The sequence below is a fragment of the Hemiscyllium ocellatum genome, chromosome 1 (genome assembly GCF_020745735.1).
Source record: "Hemiscyllium ocellatum isolate sHemOce1 chromosome 1, sHemOce1.pat.X.cur, whole genome shotgun sequence".
Lineage (NCBI taxonomy): Eukaryota > Metazoa > Chordata > Chondrichthyes > Orectolobiformes > Hemiscylliidae > Hemiscyllium > Hemiscyllium ocellatum.
The window spans coordinates 106,460,997-106,479,706 of NC_083401.1; the positions used below are offsets into that span (position 1 = coordinate 106,460,997).

Here is an 18,710-nt window from a genome sequence, read left to right on the forward strand (position 1 = left end):
GTGGGGATGGGGAGAAGGTAGCAAAGAATACAATGGGTGAGTGGGGGAGGGAATGAAGGTGATAGGTCAGGGAGGAGAGGGTGGAGTGGATAGGTGGAAAAGAAGATCGGTAGGTAGGACAAGTCCGGACAGGTCACGGGGACGGTGCTGAGCTGGAAGTTTGGAACTAGGATGAGGTGGGTGAAGGGGAAATGAGGAAACTGTTGAAGTCCACATTGATGCCCTGGGGTTGAAGTGTTCCAAGGTGGAAGATGAGGCATTCTTCCTCCAGGCGTCTGGTGGTGAGGGAGTGGCGGTGAAGGAGGCCCAGGACCTCCATGTCCTCGGCAGAGTGGGAGGGGGAGTTGAAATGTTAGACCACGGGGCAGTTTGGTTGATTGGTGCGGGTGTCCCAGAGATGTTCCCTAAAGCGCTCTGCTAGGAGGCGTCCAGTCTCCCCAGTGTAGAGGAGACCACATCGGGAGCAACGGATACAATGAATGATATTAGTGGATGGTTGAAAATGTGTTGCTGGTTAAAGCACAGCAGGTTAGGCAGCATCCAAGGAATAGGAAATTCGATGTTTCGGGCGTAAGCCCTTCATCAGGAATGACTGCAATACCAGGCTGATACATGTATCAGCCTGGTATTGCAGTCAATCCTGATGAAGGGCTTATGCCCGAAACGTCGAATTTCCTATTCCTTGGATGCTGCCTAACCTGCTGTGCTTTAACCAGCAACACATTTTCAACTGTGATCTCCAGCATCTGCAGACCTCATTTTTTACCCAAAGATATTAGTGGATGTGCAGGTAAAACTTTGATGGATGTGGAAGGCTCCTTTAGGGCCTTGGATAGAGGTGAGGGAGGACGTGTGAGCACAAGTTTTACAGTACCTGCTGTGGCAGGGGAAAGTGCCAGGATGGGAAGGTGGGTTGTAAGGGGGCGTGGACCTGACCAGGTTGTCACAGGTCTTTGCGGAAGGCGGCAAGGGGTGGGGAGGAAAATATATCCCTGGTGGTGGGGTCTTTTTGGAGGTGGCAGAAATGTCGGCGGATGATTTGGTTTACGCAAAGGTTTGTAGGGTGGAAGGTGAGCACCAGAGGCATTCTGTCCTTGTTATGGTTGGAGGGGTGGGGTCTGAGGGCGGAGGTGCGGGATGTGGACGAGATGCGTTGGAGGGCATCTTTAACCACGTGGGAAGGGAAATTGTGGTCTCTAAAGAAGGAGGCCATCTGGTGTGTTCTGTGGTGGAACTGGTCCTCCTGGGAGCAAATACGGCAGAGGTGGAGGAATTGAGAATATGGGATGGCATTTTTGCAAGAGGTAGGGTGGGAAGAGGTGTAACCCAGGTAGCTGTGAGAGTCGGTGGGTTTGTAAAAAATGTCAGTGTCAATTCGGTCGTCATTAATGGAGATGGAGAGGTCCAGGAAGGGGAGGGAGGTGTCAGAGATGGTCCAGGTAAATTTAAGGTCAGGGTGGAATGTGTTGGTGAAGTTGATGAATTGCTTGACCTCCTCGCATGAGCACAAGGTGGCGCCAATGCAGTCATCAATGTAGCGGAGGAAGAGGTGGGGAGTGGTGCCGGTGTAATTATGGAAGATCAACTGCTCTGTGTAGCCAACAAAGAGACAGGCATCGCTGGGGCCCATACGTGTGCCCATGGCTACCCCTTTGGTCTGGAGGAAGTGGGAGGATTCAAAGGAGAAATTGTTAAGGGTGAGGACCAGTTCGGTCAAACGAATGAGAGTGTCAGTGGAAGGGTACTGTTGGGGATGTCTGGAGAGGAAAGAAAAACAGAGGGCTTGGAGGCCCTGGTCATGGCGGATGGAGGGATTGGATATCCATGGTGAGGTGGAGGATGTGGGTGGTGTCTCGAATGTATGTGGGGAGTTCCTGGACTGGGGGGATAGGACAGTGTAGAGGTAGGCAGAGATGAGTTCAGTGGGGCAGGAGCATGCTGAGACAATGGGTCGGCCAGGGTGGTCAGGCTTGTGGATCTTGGGAAAGAGGTAGAACTGGGCAGTGCGGAGTTCCAGGACTATGAGGTTAGAAGCTGTGGGTGGGAGATCTCCTGAGGTGATGAGGTTCTGTATGGTCTGGGAGATGATGGTTTGGTGATGGGGGGTGGGGTCACGGTCGAGGGGGCAGTAGGAAGAGGTGTCCTCGAGTTGGCGTTTGGCTTCAGCGGTGTAGAGGTCAGTGCACCAGACTACCACTGCGCTCCCTTCATCCGCTGGCTTGATGGCGAGGTTGGGATTGGAGCAGAGGGATTGGAGGGCTGCGCGTTGTGAGGGTGAGAGGGGGGTAGACAGATTGAGGCGGTTAATGTCCTGGCGACAGTTGGAAATGAAGAGGTCGAAGGCAGGTAATATGCCAGCGCGGGGTGTCCAGGCGGATGCAGTGTGTTGTAGGTGGGCGAAGGGGTCCTCAGAAGGTGTGCGGGAATCCTGATTGTGAAAGTAAGCTCAGAGGCGGAGGCGACGGAAGAATTCCTCACAGCGCCAGAGTCATAGAGATGTACAGCATGGAAACAGACCCTTCGGTCTAACTCATCCATGCCGACCAGATATCCCAACCTAAATTAGTCCCACCTGCCAGCACCCAGCCCATATCTCTCCAAACCCTTGCTATTCATATACCCATCCAGATGCCTCTTAAATGTTGCAATTGTACCAGCCTCCACCACATCCTCTGGCAGCTCATTCTATACACGTACCACCCTCTGCGTGAAAAAGTTGCCCCTTAGGTCTCTTTTATATCTTTCCCCTCTCACCCTAAACCTATGCCCTCTAGTTCAGGACTCCCCACCCCAGGGAAAAGACTTTGCCTTTTTATCCTATCCATGCCCCTCATAATTTTGTAAACATCTATAAGGTCACCCCTCAGCCTCCGACGCTCCAGGGAAAACAGCCCCAGCCTGTTCAGCCTCTCCCTGTAGTTCAGATCCTCCAATCCTGGCAACATCCTTGTAAATCTTTTCTGAACCCTTTCAAGTTTCACAACATCTTTCTAGGACCTGGGTTCAATTCCCGCCTCAGGCAACTGTCTGTGTGGAGTTTGCAAATTCTCCCCGTGTCTGCGTGGGTTTCCTCTGGGTACTCCGGTTTCCTCCCACAGTCCAAAAATGTGCAGGTTAGGTGAATTGGCCATGCTAAATTGCCCGTAGTGTTAGGTGAAGGGGTAAATGTAGGGGAATGGGTCTGGGTGTGTTGCTCTTCGGAGGGTCAGTGTGGACTTAGTGTGGAAACAGGCCATTCGGCCCAACAAGTAATCTAATCTAATCTAAAAAAGCAACAGAAAAAGTATAGAGTAAATTGAAAGACTCTTTGGAGCCCCGATGTAGAGGGGTCTTGGGGTGCAAGTCCACAGTTCCCTGAAAGTGACAACACAAGTGAATAAGGCATTAAATAAGGCATACAACAATCACCTGATGAAGGAGCTGCATTCCGAAAGCTAGTGTGCTTCCAATTAAACCTGTTGACCTAAAACCTGGTGTTGTGTGATTTTTTTAAACTTTGTACACCCCAGTCCAACAATGGCATCTCCAAATCATACAACATTCTTGCCTTCTTCAGTTGGCTACTAAGTATAAAACCATGTTGTAGTGCATAAAACTTGGAGTTTGGCCATATTTGGAGTATTTTGTGCAGTTCTGGTCACCACACTATAGGAAGGATGTGGAGGCTCTGGAGAGGGTGCAAAAGAGACTTACCTAGATGTTGTCTGGATTGGAGTTTATTAGTTACAAGGAGAGGTTGGACAAACTTAGATTGTTTTTGTTAGAATGTTTGTAGGCTGAGAGGCAACCTGATAGAAGTATATAAAATTATGAGAAGCAAGGATAGGGTGGATAGTCAGTGTGTTTTTCCCGGGGCGGAAATGTCAAATATTAGGGGCATAGGGTTCAGGTGAGAGGGGGAAAAGTTTAAGGAGATATGCGAGGCAAGTTTTTTTTTCAAGCAGAGGGTGGTAGGTGCCTGGAACATTGCCTGGGGAGGTGGTAGAAGCAGATACAATAGCAACATTTAAGAGGAATTAGAGGGATATGGACTACTTACAAGAAGATGAGATTAATATAGAATTGCATCATGATCGACTCAGACATCGTGAGTTGAAGAGCCTGTTCCTGTGCTTCAATATTCTGAGCTGTCTGAGTCTATGAGACTTAAATTCAGTTTGGATTTGAGGGGGGAAAATGCAGCTGGAAGTTTGCCCAGTTTGAAATTAAGAGGACAAATCCTTCAGTGGTTGTTGCAATGAAAGATAATTAACATCATAGTGGTGGTGGCGATAAACAAGCTGGGATATTTGATTAGTTTAGAGCTAAAGGAAGAAATCTACAGTAACTTACATTGTGAAAAACAGCAACTAGCTTGGGGAATACAGTGAAGCCTAATTTTGAGAAAAGTCTACAGTTGCTTTAAAGACAATTTGGAGGATTACTTAGTGAAAATTTCTATTTAAATGTTGGCAGTCCCAAGAAGATTGGAGCAGTAAGGTTCAATACTCTAATAACTGGGTCCCAGAGCATAAATGCATCTCCAACATCCACAATCTATGACTATCAAATAAGGAGCTTGATTAAATTCTCACTATTTGTCTACATGGGCATATATTGGACAGCTTCTAATTCAGAGATATCTTTCTGATTAACAGAGGTGAGAATATTCCTCTCCTCCAAAGTACAGTACTCCATATTAGCTATAGGATGCGCAGTCTCAATTCACCAAGATTATATAACCCTACAGATCTCTATATCAAGAAGGATAACAATAGCTACGCTGTAGGAATATCAAGTTTCTTCAAATTCACATGCCATAATTTATTGTCATTGTAAGAGCACCTTCAGCATACAGACAAGAGTGATTCAAGACAGCAATTTATCAAGTGTTTCAATTCTGATGGGCAATAAAATATAAAATACACCTTTAAGGCAGCCATATAAATCTGCATATTACCAAATGGGCCCTACTCATCAAAAGGTGAGCAAGAAATTTATTTTTAATAAACTGGAGCATTTTCTTATTGATACTTCCTGACCAAAGGAAACTATAATCCTCCACATCGTACAGAAACAAATGAATATCATATTCTAACTTAGTTTTTAAAAACATGGTATAGGGTGGTAGTGCGTTTAGCAACATTCCAGACATTTTCAAAAATAACTAAGTCATAACTTTATCAAATACCAAGAGAAAATCATGAATACATGCAGTGTATCAATACCTATCAAATGAATTGTTAACTGCACAACTTAGAAGTTAGATAAAAATATCTTCTTTGTCAACCATGACCAGAAGGTACATAATGATCCACATATTGTTAAATAAGGTCTAACCATTCTACGGAGATTGGAAGGAAAACACAGAATTTTCATTTCAATGTTATCAGCAAGAAAAAAACATTATTATAGTTGCCTTGAGTCTTTCCAAAGCAGAATGCACTCATCACTGGAAAGATTAAAGTTGAAAGAAAAATCAGCTGCAAGGTCTTTTCAAAATCTTAACACCAATGACAGCCTTATAAGTGTAGGGGTAAATGCTCAGCAGCTATAGGCTTAAATCTTTCAGTTTCCATAGCAATCAAAACTGCTCAGGTCTTTAAAGACATAGTATTTTTAGTATCTATAAATATCAGTACAAAAAAAAGCATATGGACCAAATGGTGTGCAAGTAAAGTTGTACTTTTGGAAACAAAGCTATGATCTAATTTAACTAAGCTCAGTACTAAGTCAGCAAATGTTTTTACAATTTATTTTGGGAAGCAATTTATTTTGTTCATAATTAGTATTTTTCTGCCCTCTGCTTGAGTTTTTAAAATAGCACTGGGAAATGTATGGTACATGTACATATATACTAGGAGAAAGTGAGGACTGCACATATACTGAATTAGGCATGGTATGAGGCCAGTTAGCTCTTTAAAGATTCTCCGCCATTAGACATGATAGTGGCTGATTGGATTATTGCCTCAATATCACTTTCTTCTTTAGCCTGATAGCTCTCGACTGTCTTGTAATTCACTGGCATATTGGGCAGAGGATCAGCTTTCTGCTTCACTTTACAATGAGCTCTTATTTTCACTTATACTGCTCTTCAGTAACTTTCAACAGCACCTTCCAAAGTAAAAGAATAACATAGCAGATGCATAGGAACACCACCACCAGTAAGTTTCTTTACAGCCAAAAAACCATCATGACTAGGAACTATATTACTGCCTGTTCATCTTATTAAACGTCTGCAACATTCTCCCTAACAGCATGGTGGGCGTCTCTACATTGCATGGACTGGAGCCAAAGTGGCTCATCACCATCTGTTCAAGGCCAATAGTGATGGCCAATAAATACTGGACTTGCCAACAATGTTCACAACCCACAAACAAAATTAAGTCTCAAAACTTGTGCCAATTACAGGGTTATCCAATTTAATTGCTCCCCAGCTTTTCATTTTCAACTCCATTTCTTTTCAAAAAATATTTAGAATTTCCCATTTCTAATTGTTGCCATTTATTTCTGTCTGTCTTTCTTTTGACATTGTCAACTACTTTTCTTTTTACTTTCTATTCCACCTATTCCAGAGGTCTATCCTCCTCCATTAGCCATGTGAAACAATTCTACATTTTTAAATGATGCCTGTTTGATTTCTTAGCTATCAAGAAACCATCTGTCTGTTAAGCACATGGTCACTTGCAATTTTAAAATACTACCCTTTCACCTATGAGACATTCTGAAATAGTAAGAGCTGAAATTTCCTTCCCAATCATCTGTTTAGTACAACATTGTGTACAGGGAATGGCACAAGAATGGCAGAGAGGATAATTCCTCCTTTTACTACATAGAATGTTTGCTTTAAATATTATTTTATTGGTCAGTTAGCATGTTGACATTCCATATGCACCATTACTGAATAAAGGACAAAGACCTAGAAAATTAATTACTGAAAACAGTAATTGAGAAATTAATAGCACTAAAAAATGTCAAATATGCAGGATTTTAAGATTAATTGGGAATATGGTCGATCCTTCAAACATTACCTTCCATAGATTCTCTTGATTCAAGAGCCATTGTTCAGGTTAGAAAAGTGCATATATTGAATTATAGAATCTGACAGTACAGAAGGAGGCCATTGAATCCATTGTATTTGTACCAGCTCCTGAAACAGCTACAAAGACAGGGCTGGAGAGTGGAACTATCTCCATAGCCTTCTAACTTCATCACATTCAAATATATATCCAGCTCTCTTAAAAAAACCTCCTCTGGAATCCACCTCAACCACTGTCCCAGGCAGCGCATTCCAAATCCAAACAGTTCCTAGTAGAGAAGGTTTTCCCCATCTCACTCCTAGCTCTTGCTGACAATCTTGAAAGTGTAACCCCTAGTTACTCACATACCAACTAGTGGAAATAGAATATCCTCCTTTACACTGTCAAAATTGTTCATAATTTTGAATAACTCAATAAGGTCAGCTCTTAATCTTTGCTGATCCAAGCAGAATAAGCCCAATCTGTCAAACCTTTCTTTGCATCTAAAGTGCTTTATTCCTAGTTTCATTCTTGTAAATTATCACTGTACTATTTTAAAAAGTTCAAAGAGAGGACCAGGGAAATATCGACTAGTTTGCCTAACATCTATCATTGGTAACTAATAACAGAAAACACTGGAAACATTCAGCAGTCTGGCAGCATATGAAGAAAGCAGAGTTAATGTTTCAAGTCAATGATATTTCAGCACAATGGTAACTCTTTTCACAAATGCTGTCATATCATTGAACCATGTCCAAGATTTTCTGTTTTTATTTTAGATTTCCAGAACTTGCAATATTTTGCTTTGGTATCAGGTGTTGGAAAATTAGACAAGACCATAGTTATGGTAGAGGTACTCAAAATATTGATTTTTTATTAGCTGATCAGAGAGGTTAAAGCACATGTCATGCCTGATGAACCTGATTGAATTTTTATGAAGAGGTGATGAAAGTACTGCATGAAGGAATGCATTGATATCATCTATATAAATTTACAGCAGTCGTTCGATAAAGTCCCTCAAAAGTGATTGAAGCAGAAGCTCAAGAGACTGATAGTATATTTGTGATCACGTTTGAAAATTGGCTGAGTGGAAGGAGACAGACATTGGGGAGAGTAAGGTAGATATTCAAATTAATAGATTCAAACAGTAGTGTTCTGCAAGATTCGGACCGGAGGCCTTAACTACCCACTATTTATAAACAACAGATTGGAATAGAAAGCTGCAAATTCAAACTTGCTTATGACACAATGTAATTTTATACTTCAATATACTGTACAAAGACATACTGATAAATATTAAGGGACTGAACAAACTAACTGCAAATGGATTTTAATGCAGGAAAACATGATATCATTCACTTTGAACAAAACAAAATATACCTAGGTATTTTTTTAAAATGGTGAAAAGCTAGAATCAGTGGATTTTCAAGAGTGACTCGGGGGTCCAAGTACACGAATCATTAATAATCATGAGCAAGTATAGAAAGTTATCAACTGGCTATTGGAATGATAGCATTTGGCTCTTAGACCTGAGAAGTTATGATAGAGCTATACCAAGTTGTGGTCAGGCCACAAGTACCATGAGAAATCCTGGGCATCACAACAAGGAAGGATACACTAGATTTACGAGAATGACACATGAACTCCAAAAGTTAAATTAGACTCATTACATAAATGAGAGTTATCGTCCTTGAAATTCAGAAGGTTAACGAATTATTTAATCAAGGCTTGCAATATTTCCAAAGAGAACAGATATGGCAGAATAAGAGAAATTATTGCCATTAGCTAGAGAGTCACAGGTCTCCAGTCCGAAAACAACACTCCACCATCACTGTCTTCAACCTTTGAGCCGGTTCTGTATCCAAATGGCTAATTCTCCCTTTATTCCGTGAGACCTAACCTTGCTAACCAGTCTCCCATGGGGAACCTTGTCAAACGCCTTACTGAAGTCCATATAGATCACATCTACCCCTCTGCCCTCAACAATCCTCTTTGTTACTTCCTCAAAAAACTCAATCAAGTTTGTGAGACATGATTTCCCATGCACAAAACCATGTTGACTATCCCTAATCAGTCCTTGCCTTTCCAAATACACGTACATCCTGTCCCTCAGGATTCCCTCCAACAACTTGCCCACCAACGACGTCAAGCTCACTGGTCTACAGTTCCCTGGCTTGAGCTTACTACCCTTCTTAAAGAGTGGCACCATGTTAGCCAATCTTCCGGCACCTCACCTGTGACTATCGATGATACAAATATCTCAGCAAGAGGCCCAGCAATCACTTCCCTAGCTTCCCACAGATTTCTAGGGTACACCTGATCAGGTCCTGGGGATTGAAACACCTTTATGCATTTCAAGACATGCAGCCCTTCCTCCTTTGTAATATGGACATTTTGCAAGGTGTCACCATTTATTTGTCACCAGGTGCAATTAATGCAAAAATTCAGTAATGGTTCTATTTTTTATCTATTCTGCTGTGGTGTATTATAAACTCCCAAGAGTCAAAATTACCTTTAAATGTAAATGTTACCAAGATTTAGTCAGCACTGGAAACTTTCCAACATGCATATCAAGAGTCTCAAGTTTTCTTTAAAAGCTAAGACAAAAAAAAAGACAGAAAGTGCTGATGTACAACCAGCAGAAGAGCACAATGAACTAGGAAATAAAAGAAATAACATGAGACTCTGTTGGAGATTAGTCTCTCATTTCTGCTGTTAGCGTGCCAATCAAGAATGACCCAGATGTTATAGAAAGACTATCAGAATTGTTCAGTATGTGAGTGTTTGAAGTTCGATAAAAATAAATCAGCCACTTAAAAATATTGATAGAATTAGTGCAATTCTAATGAAATTTAATCTGTCAGGGCTGCAATTTCCCTTTTGCAAAGGCAATTATAAGTTGTCAAAAAGCAGCCAGCCAATTATTTGCATGCCTGCACAGACAGGCTTCAGAATAAGACTCAATAAAGTGTATTCTTTGTTGGAAGTACTGTAATCTGGCACCAAACTCTAGGTGTATAGGGCAGTAGTGCTATCTGTCGTTCTGTAAGCATCCAAGTCATATGATCTGGTCATATGTCATTCTCTGTACATACCATCAGAGAAATATCACCAGCAATTCCCGCATAAAATATCTCAGGCCAACATTCCCAGCATTATCATAATCAGGGCCTCAATTAGCTGTGTTGTGTAGGTCACATTCTCTACACTACCCCTCACAAGAATTCCAAAATGTCTCAACCCAGATCTTTGGCACAGCAAGCCCTTACATCAAAAGGCACAGAAAACACTTCAAGGATGTCCTCAAACCCTCCATGAAAATATGTATTATCCCCAGTGACTAATGGAAATCTCCTGCCTTACACTCCCCAACTGAAAATGAGGATGCCGACCATCTTGAGTATCTCTGATAAGTCTAGATGGACAGCAAGTGCAAACAGTGAAAGAAGCATGCAAAATGAGAATATCCCACTCAACCATCTCTTCAAATACCACCTTTCCCAACAGCAGCAGTTGTGCAAATCAGCTGTGGATAGTTTACTCATGTCAGAATCTATAATTCCAGAGAGAAAGAAAGCCATCTTTGCTCTCAAGGGACTGTCCAAGATGATGGACCATACATTGTATTTCACACCAAGGAATATTTTTTGAATCTATCCCAGAGTTTAAAAATGAACATCTTCCTGCCAACTTGTTGGGGTGGTGTCTACCTAAAGTTAGTAAGGCCTGTCTCGACTACACTTGGTTAAGACCATAGAAGAATAACATTAGCTGAAATTGACAGTGAAATGGAAAAAACAGAATTTACTTTTAATGTACGTAGGCATTAAAATCCGAGTGCTGGCATGGGAAACATGTCTGTTCTATAAGGAATATAACTGACCGAGCTTCCATGGCCTTGATTGTCCATACATGTTATTACATGATATAGAGGTGCCAGTGTTGGACTGGGTTGGCAAAGTTAAAAATCTCAGAACACCAGGTTATAGTCCAACAGGTTTATTTGGAAGTGCTAGCTTTTTGAGTGCTGTTCCTTCGTCAGGTGTCTAGTGGGCAGGACCACAGGGCATAGTTTATGGTGAAAGGTTGAAGTGTCGTACAACTGATGCAATGTATTGAACAAACCTAGATTACTGTTAAGTCTTTAATCATCATTTAGTATGGGATGCAGGTTTCAATTGATTAATATGTAAATCACAGAAATTCTTTCAAGTCACAGTCAATATAATCAAATCAAAATCTGCATCCTCATTCTTATTGATTAAAAAATTAACAGCAATCTAGGTTTGTCTAATACATCACATCAGTTGTATGGCACTTTGATCTTTTACTGTAAACTCCGTGTCCTACGATCCTGCCCCACTAGCTACCTCATGAAGGAGCAGCACTCCGAAAGCTTGTACTTCCAAATACTTCTGGACTATAACCTGGGTTTTGCATGCTAATGCAATCCATACAAAAGTATTCCAAATATTAGTTTGTTAATCAAACAAAGACTAACTTTGTACAGAAAATTAGTTTTTCTCTTCACAATTATAAATTTATTTCTTCTTTTAAATAAGTACACATATTCTGGTGTATTCTCCACCAGTCACTTGCACAACTAACAAACACCTAAGCGAAACATCATTATGATTTCACTATCTTGCATTTTTATTTCAGATTTGCAGCATCTTATTTTTAATTATGAATGACTCTTGGTGCCCTGAAGCATCGGTTAGAGCCGGGCTAACAGTTACCTCAGGAGTTACAAACAGAAACTTAGAGTCACTGCATTAGCGACAGCAGAACACAATTTATAACCATTTTTGCTATAGGGTTCCTACGGTTGTTTAAAAAAGAACGTTTAATCACCGAGGTCTTTGATCTGGATGGTGTTAGGGAAACTGAAATAGTGAGTCATCTGATTTGGGTTGAGATGTTGCAGGTTTGAGGTGTGATGCTGGTTCAGGTTGGGTTGAAGTTGAATGGTTGGGCTGAACTGCTGCAAGACTCGGATAAGTTACTGCAAAGTTTGGTTGTGTTCCGGGGTTCAGATGCTGCAGGGTCACAAGGGCAAGTCTCTAGGTAGGAATACACCAACGTTGGGCTGTGTACCTGACTTGGACGGAGATGCTGCGCCGATATAAGTCGTATTCAGCGAAGTGTGTCCCGCCCTAATCGCGAACTGTCCAACTCTTACATTCCAGCAGACAAATACATTTCAAAACAGGTCAGTGAACACATACTTCAATCCGCACGCAGCAAACAGCAGCACAGGGAACAATTCTGACATTAACTGATGCGTCCCATTTAAACTCGCCCAAAGTCAAAATTACTCCCGCACCTCGCCCAACTTTTGCCCCTCCCCACTCCCATTTCCCTCTGACTGAGCGTCAGCCGTCGACGTCCCGTGCACTCACCGCGCTTACGTCATGCACTCAGCAACGGCCGTGGACTGCGGGATCGGCCGTTTCGTTTCGGACCGTTGGGAAACACGTTCAAATCCGCCGCATCCAGCGAAAGCCAAGCTCGGCGACTCCCGGCACCCGCCGCTCACTTCCGCCGCTGGGCTGCTGCGCTGACGTATGGCCGCAGCTTCGCGCGCGCGTGCGTATTCAGTAAAAAGGACACTGCCGTTTGGCGATTAACTGAAGAGTTATGGAGAAAATCGGAATCGCAATGATTGATCGTCTCATCTTAAATGCAATAAGTCTCACTCAGAGCCTATGTGGCTGTACATTTTTGGCAGGATTGTGATCCATCACTTTTGACATACAGCATTACACTTCAACATTTTCGAAATACCTTCAAATACATAGGATTAAATAAATATACGGAAAAGTAGGTAATTTGGATCGCAAACTTAGTGCCACAGTTAATGGTATTAAACCTTATTGTATGTGCTGTTTCAACTTTTCAACCAGTGGGAACAGTTATTGGAGATAAACGAGAACCAGTGTGTTTGTACCAAAGGAAATTTGAGGGCAAGAACTAGCTGTTTGGTTAGTGAAATGTTGAGCAGTTGTTGATGACAATGACCTGCTATCAACCAACAACTATGTCCCAGTGAGCTGACCAGCTTGTGGGTGTGAACAAGATGGCCAGAAGCATTCAGACCTCTGAAAGGGGAAGGAGTGTCCTTGTGTCTGGTTTAAAAAAAGACTTAAAGCCTGAAGAAAGACAAGTTTACTTTCCCCTCATCAGTTGATGTAAGCTATTGTTTTTAACCAATAAGTCAAAGACTATATAAAGTTGTGAACCAGTAGCCTAGTGCACCCTGTAGGCAAATTACCTGGAAAATAGAGATGGAGGAGCGGCCTGAAGGATTTTTTCAGCAAGCATTGTGAATAGAAACCATTAAACTGCATTCTTAATATTTCTCTCTATCCATAACACTAATGTTTTTGGGTCTGTCTGCATGTATGTAGAAGAAGTTTTGCAAGAAATGTAGAGTTTTAATACAGTAATACTGTATAAAGGCATATGGCATGGAAACAGACCTTTCAGTCCAACCAATCCATGCCGAACATAATCCCAAACTAGTCCCACCTGTCTGTTTCTGGCCCATATCCCTCCAAGCCTTTCCTATTCATGTATCTATCCAAATTCTTTTCAATAATGTAATTGTACCCACTGTTGACAGTTCATATTTATCTGTATCCAGAGTATCTGTTTGTAATAGTTAAGTACAGAAACCTGGCCTCTCTGTATATTTACCTGTTTATATCCAATGATTAAAACTGCATGCAATACTGTGTGATCTACACCAATGTTGGCTACAAGTTTATCATAACTTTCCTCGCTTTCAATTCTATCTTTCCAGAGTCAAGCCTTGTGCTTGGTCTACTTGTTTTATGGCATTGCTTAACTTTGGAACCATTTTTGGTGAATGCTGTATTTGCACTCTGAGGTCCCTTTGGTCCTCCACTGCAACTGGATTAGCACTTTCTAAGTAGCAATTTGTACTATCTCACAGCTATCTATGTTGAACTTACGTTACAAATGTGTTTATTAAGATTGTTATGTTTAAACTATCCCCTTAAGATAAAATGGAATAAACAGCATTCTGCATAACTGTGGAGACACTGCAAAGCATCCAAAATAACAAATGCATGCTGGATCCAGACGTTCCATCGCCGTATCTGACAGGAGCTATCCTTACGAGTGGTTATAGCAGTGGTTCAGCCCTGGCCAGGCCTCCACATATGGAACCAAATTTAAAAGAGCCATCTCGACTCTATGCTGAGTTCATATGGATCTCATTTCTGCTGTAACACGTGTCTTATTCCACAGTTAGGTTTTGCAAATCTTTAGAATTGTCATAAGCGTTCCTGAAGGATGGCTAATGCCTGTAGAATGATTAAATTGACATGATCTAGAGAAACTTTGCAGGCTACTGTGGAACAGAGTTAATGACCATGGAACTTTAAAAATCCACATGCACTCCCCATTATCAGCCCAGGATGGCAGGCTAGTTTGGAATTTGGGCCAAATGACTCGGGAAGAATTGAGAAGGCTGCTGTATTCTGAAGTAAGCTAAGCTAAGCAGAAAAACCTGTCTCCAACATCTAGCACTTTGACCTAAGGTTAAAATGAAAGATTGAAATATAAAATATTTCCCCAGTTTGCATGCAGTCTCACTCCTTCTCACCCCACATGCTCCCTGTGCATATCTGTTGCAACCTCTGCCACATAATGCTCTTTATGCATTCTCCATAATTCTTTACACTCCCTATGCCACCCTAAATCCCTTGACCCACCCCAATCCACTCATGCCCATATGATAACTTAGTGTCAATCAACAGTTCCATCTTTCCCCCTTCCTCTATTGTTAACTTGGCAAGAATCCACTAGTAGGCAAAAGTGAGGACTGCAGATGCTGGAAACCAGAGTTTAGATCAGAGTGGTGCTGGAAAAACACAGCTGGTCAGGCAGCATCCGAGGAGCAGGAAAATCGATGTTTCGGGCAAAAGCCCTTCATCAGGAATCGAGCCCTTCCTGATGAAGGGCTTTTGTCTGAAGTATCCACTCGTACCCATGCACACTTTTAATATTGTGTTAATAGGTATTTGGGCATTCATTTTATTTCTTCTCATCGTTGATCCTGAAGCCTGCCAATGGTGGATTCTAGCTGAATTGATTTAGGGAATTTAAGAAAAGAAGAGGTATTGAGTTGGGATTCATGAATGACCACTGAGTTGTCATTCGGAACATAAGGGTCAATGGGGATAGGTGGAAGGCCTGGGCTGTCATGCAGAGTATGAGGAGCCATTTGGCAGTGGGGTGAGGTACATGGATAGCTGTGGGGGGTAGGTAGAGCCATAGATGGGGCACATGGTTGCCATGAGATGTCATGTAGGGTTATGGAAAGTGGGCGTCAACCACAGTCCTTTAATAGTTAAGGAAACAACTGGAATAATGTCTCTTGAGAACAGAGGCAAGCTTTTGCACTTGGAACTCCTATGACTGCTTCTGGATTGCGTCGAGAGGTGGTGGCCACACCTGTTCCTCCTCACCCCAAGAACGAAGATCCAACTATTCAGGGTATTTTCTCCTAAGGCGGTATGATAAGCTTGGAAATTTCACAAGTCTCGTTACATGACTCTGAAGTGAAAATCCAGGCCTCTGTCTGAAGAGAGGTCTTGCAAAGAGAAGTCAGCTGCCAGTATAGTCAGCAGAAAGGAAGGTGTCATCTTTCCATGGACTACCAGGCAGAATATAGGAGAGAATAAGCTGTCTGATCAAAGACACAATCCAAGGATAATAGAATGAATTACTGGCAATAAGGAGCTTATTGTGGCAGTCAGTTCTTGTTAATGATCAATTGATGTTATGACTCAGCAAAATGTGGAGAAGCAAACCTACTGGAAGTTAGGAGTGAAGTTTAACTGCTTGTTATAAATGCTGTAATTCTGCAGCCATTGGGCAGTGATGTATAACTGCCATGGGGTTTTGCGTTGTGTTAAAAATTAAAAATTACCTTTTCTGCAGTTTAGAGCATTAGTGGCCTACTTGGGGCTTATAAATATTGCTTTTAGAATGTTAATTACTGAAAAAAATTAAAACTTGAAATTTTGTCTTGCAATTCCAATAAGGATTTTACAGGATTTTTAAAAATTCATCCAGGTGATGGTGGTTGCTGACTGGGCCAACATTTATTGCCCATCCTTAGTTGCCCTTGATTGAGTGGTAGTGAGCTACCTTCTTCAGCTGTTGCAGTCCATATAGTGAAATTTCATGTAGACTGTCACTGGGAAAGATGTTCCAGGATATTGAAGCAATGATAGTGAAAGAACAATGATATATTTCAAGTCAGGATATTGAATTTGAGAGGTGACAGTGTTGGCTGTATCTTCTGCCTTGTCCTTCTAGATGGTAGCATTTGTGTGTTTGGAGGGTGCTCTCTGGGGAACCTTGTTGAATTTATCTTGTAGATGATATACATAGTTGCTACTGTGTATTAGTAGTGGAAGGATGTTGTACCAATCAAGCTGGCTGCTTTGTTCTGGCTAATGTCAAGTGTCCTGAATAGAGTCTTGAGTATTATTCAAGCTGCACTCAACCAGACAAGTGGGGAATATTCCATTACACTCCAAAATTGTACTTTGTTGATGGTGGACAAGTTCTGGGAGTCAGGAGGTGAGGTACTTGCTGCAGTATTCTGAGCTCCTTACATGATCTGTAGAGGTAACCTCCAGGATATTGATGGTGGGGAAGGGGTGTTAAACAGTAAAATTCCATTGAATTTTTAGAGGAAATAGTTTGATTGTTCCTTGTTGGAAATGGTCATGCCTGGCACTTGTGTGATGTGAATGTTACTTGCCAGTTGTCAGCCCAAGCCAGGATATTATCCAGTCCTCAGTGCTTGGGCCATGGACTGCTTCAGTACACGAGTAGTCATAATTGGTGCTGAACTTTCTGCAATCATTATCAAATATTCTCACTTTATTATGGAGGAAAGGTCATTGGTGAAGCAGCTGAAGATGGTTGAGCCAAGGGTACTAACCTGATAAATTCCTGCAGAGATATCCTGGAGTTGAGATTACTGACCTTCAAAACTCAGAACCATCTTACTTTGTGCTAAATATGACTCCATCCAGAAGAGAGTTTTCCCCCAATCCCCGTTGACTCTAATTCAGCTAAGGCTCCTTGATGCCACATTTTACTAAGTGTGGCAATGTTGGTAACAGCTTTTATTATCTTTCAAAAATATATTTTATTCATAGAAAATCTTTGCATGCATGCATTATCATGAGCACAGTTCGGTTCTGTAGAATTACATATCAAGTAAACAAACAAACATTGGGCTTTGACTCTCCTATACATACAATGCTAATGTTTACATATATTTAAGGCACTAGGAAGGACCAGTAACTGAACACATCCCCATTTACCTTCAACAGAAAACCTCAGACAGTAGTCTTTCCACATCGTGCCTTGGCAGCAGCTATCCTAAGCTTTAGAGTGTTCCTCAGCACACAGTCCTGGACCTTGGAATGTGCCAATCTGCAACATTGGGTCAAGGCCAACTCCTTGTTCTGGAAGACCAACAAGTTTCGGGCAGACCAAAGAGCATCATTCACTGATTTGATGGTCCTCCAGGTGCAATGGGGAACATACTGCAGAGCACAGAGTCCTGCGTCATGGAGCTGCTTGGGATGAACCTCAACAAAAACCACTGCATCTTTCTCCAGACTTCCTTTGCAAAGGCACATTCCAGCAGGAGATGTGTGACAGTTTCAATCACCCCACAGCTGCTTTAAGGGCAGCATGCAGTGACACAGACCGACTGGGCATACATGAAGGATCTCTAAGGTAGTGCCCTTTTCACCATTAGCCAAATGTTGTCTTTGTGCTTGTTGGAAAGATCTGGTGATGAGGCATTCTGCAAAATGACTTTGATAGTCTATTCAGGGAACCACGCAACAGGCCCCACCCTCTCCATTTCCTTCAGGATCTCAAGGACACTGTGTCCTGACCACTTCCTGACGGACTTGTGATCAAAGGTAATTTTCTTTGCAAATTTTTTCTATAAAGGATAGGTGATATGGAATGGTCTAACTCCTTGGAGCATTCCGCTGTATCAAACCAATTTCATTCTTCACAACACAGGAACAGGTAGAACCTCAGTAAGCAGTGAGACTTGGTGTTTATTTACAACTTAATGCAACTGCATACAAAGGTGACCATCAGGATAAGGATGATGTTGGGGATGTTCTCTTCCTCACTCCCCCTCACCCACCCCATCTGCTTATCCAGAGTTTTGAACCTGGAGTCCTTACAGACACTGTCCATCTTAGACCTTCAGATGAAGTGGAAGATGGCTTGGGTCACTGAAACAGAGTAGTTTTGGAGGAAGGGCCAAACTTTTGCCACACGCATCAATAGAGAGAGCTGCAATGGAGAGGCAGCAGTGTTCCTCAAAGACCAATTTCTGATTCACTTTGGTGATGTGTTCCTTCCAAGATTTTGTGCATACCCCAGTCCCTCTGAACCATAATCCCAATACATTCAGGTAATCTGTCCTGATGGTGAAGGGAATAAAGGGTTGGTCAGCCCAGTTCCCAAAGAATATGGCCTCACTCTTGCCTCGATTTACCTTGGCTCCTGAGGTCAGTTCAAACTCTAATGAGTCTGTGCACTGATATCGGATCCGAGCAGAAAATGGCGATGTCATCCATGTACAGGGAGGTTTTGACCTTGCAGGCTTTCCCTGCCTGGAACAGTCAT

At 42.1% G+C, this 18,710-nt stretch overlaps 1 protein-coding gene across 4 annotated transcripts in view; it reads right to left on the reverse strand.

Annotated features, from left to right (window-relative positions):
• The window catches only part of LOC132815744 (kelch-like protein 5), a 144,171-nt gene extending 131,620 nt beyond the window's left edge, over positions 1-12,551 (reverse strand). For 2 of the 4 annotated variants that reach the window (XM_060824902.1, XM_060824863.1), the window contains exon 1: positions 12,096-12,335. The gene's annotated coding sequence lies outside the window, so the exon portion shown is untranslated. Of the gene's footprint in view, positions 1-12,095; positions 12,336-12,400 lie in introns of those variants that run through there. The other 2 variants (XM_060824873.1, XM_060824881.1) reach the window with 2 other exon arrangements.
• Between the last annotated feature and the right edge of the window lie 6,159 nt (positions 12,552-18,710).